Here is a 2,477-nt window from a genome sequence, read left to right as displayed (position 1 = left end):
AGTATTGCCCTTTTCAGAGGATGACATACTACAGCAGAACAATTAAAACATGCCTAAATTAGACATCTGGGAGAATTTTTGATGGTACTACAATGGTGAGAGGTCTGCCTTTTATGCAAAACTATGCATCAAAATGAAAAGGATGTAAGTGCAACAGTAGTCACGCCATCAGCTGTCAGGATGAGTAAAGGAAGCCTTAGCAGCTGTTTAAGCAGGGATGTGCCAGTCTCAGAGGGAGACTGACCTGTAAGTAATTAATTGGTTGCTTTCTAAAATCCATAAAATATAACTGGACTTATCAAGCTAATTTCCTACATAAATATGTACAATAAGCATACCTAAATTCTTACTGCTATAAATCCTAAATACTTAGGCAAACATTAAAGGGCTTGACCACCTCGTTCATTTAAAAGACATAGCCTGTCACCAGAGAAAGGACTTTGCTATGAATTGACAACAAGGCATAAATCACTAAGATTTACTTTAGGTCTGCCCAGTTTTCCTGAGACCCATTTTAGGTCTCATTGCATGCTACAATTCTTAGGGGGAAGAAAAAAGGAATCAGATTACATTTAATTTCTATTAAAGAAAAATCTTATGGTGCCCACTGCATGCATCACATTGAATCACATATACTGGGGTTCTATTTTTTCAGTAATATTGTGAAACACACAAACTCATTTTAAGGAAAACTATTTTTTTTTTTTGTTCGGTGACTCTGGTTTTCCCTTATCAAAAAATGTGTGCCACTGTACTAAAAAAAGTACAATCTGGGAGTCAAAGTCTGAGTCGCAACTGGTTGCTATTCCAACACAGAGGCCATTTTAGGAATCACATTTTTCAGATTTCAACCCAAAACCTTCTTTGAAGCCTATATTAATCTCCTAGTTACCATAAATGTTATCTTGTGCAGATTTTGAAAAGTTAGAGATGGGACTCATATAGTCAATTACAATTGCTTTGTTTTCTTGAGGGTTTTTTGCTTTGGGGTTTTTTTATCTATTTCTTTGGACTGAAATTCTTGTGCAACATACCAGTTAAATATATTCTATAGCTGATTACTCTTATCTATAGAGTCATATAAGAGGGTTATTTAATGTTTGGTTTTTTTTGGTTTCTTTTTCATTTGATTACAAATAAATTAATTGCATTCAAATTTTATTTCATTTTCCAAATATGCATGTATTCTTCATGCTTGGAGCATATCTATCACTGGAATTTTGTGCAACAGAGTTGGTTGTGCTCATAGAGCCCTCCAATATGAGAATGCATTAGCGCATTAAATACAATTTACTAAGGCACCTTCATATCCATTACTGGAACAAATGATAATTTCTTTTTGGCATGTCAAGTGCATAGAAAGCTGTGCTTTTGTGACTCTATAAAGGTGTTTTTTCTAATGAAGACAAAGACAAGGAAACTGAAATGAAGCTTGTTTTGATTTCTTTTCATTTATTCGGATTTGTCTTAAATTATAGGTCTATTGAGAATTCACATGTGTTCTGTGTAAATTCAGCCTGGCACTTTGCATTTGAAAGCAAGTCTCTGAAACATGCTTCAGAATCAAATCCAGGTACACAGAACATGGAGAATTGTGTTAAATGATAGCAAACATGATTTATTTGGAAATATTTCTTTTGAAATACAGCCATCCTCATTCAATTTCCTCTTTATAATGTAATCTGTTGGAAAATGTGTATAGTAAGAGATAATTTATATAAGAAATGGTCTTTTATCTCCTGAATTCTTGTCCATGATAGAATGATTAGACAGTTCTAAGCAATGGATACATCTAAGGAGATCTCATCACCTGCCCAATATATGTATTAGAGCAAGAGGGTTTCTTATGTCACAGGATTGCTATTTTCTGGACAAATTCACTATAAATTTAAAATGAGGGTTTTTTAATCAAGATGGATTTTCCTTTTCCTTAGTGTTTAAGATTCATATCAGTCTATGTTCTACATGTAAAACAAAACATGAAGAATAATGCCTTGAAGTTTTGAATAAAAGCCTGAAATAGTCTATTTTTATGTATAATATATAATCTTTTTCATTCTTCTGTTTTGATGAGAGAACTGGAAAAAAAATGTGAACTCTCCCATTATTTTCCCTATATTATCCTTAAATAATCTGCTTGTGATTATGAACATGAAATGATAAAACAAGGTAAAATGAAGGGGTTTTACCCCAGACACCTTGTTTGTAAGGTAGCAACCTATGGTTTTTTTCATCTTTGTTATCATTATATATGTTTATTGTTTATTTATTTATTTATTTATAATCAGGATATTCAGGGAAGGTTTATCTAGTTTTATTACTGCAAAACCACTCAACAGTACCCCAGAGCTAAGGAAAAAGCTTTCCGAACAAACTAAAAGGTTTGGACATGCTTGAACATGCTCTGAATTTTGCAGTGTACTCCCACAGGGTATATGATGTTTATATTATGTTTTTTTCCTAGCTTATTTCTTACG

Source organism: Taeniopygia guttata, chromosome 1A (assembly GCF_048771995.1).
Source record: "Taeniopygia guttata chromosome 1A, bTaeGut7.mat, whole genome shotgun sequence".
Classification (NCBI taxonomy): Eukaryota; Metazoa; Chordata; class Aves; order Passeriformes; family Estrildidae; genus Taeniopygia; species Taeniopygia guttata.
This window is presented reverse-complemented; position numbering follows the sequence as displayed.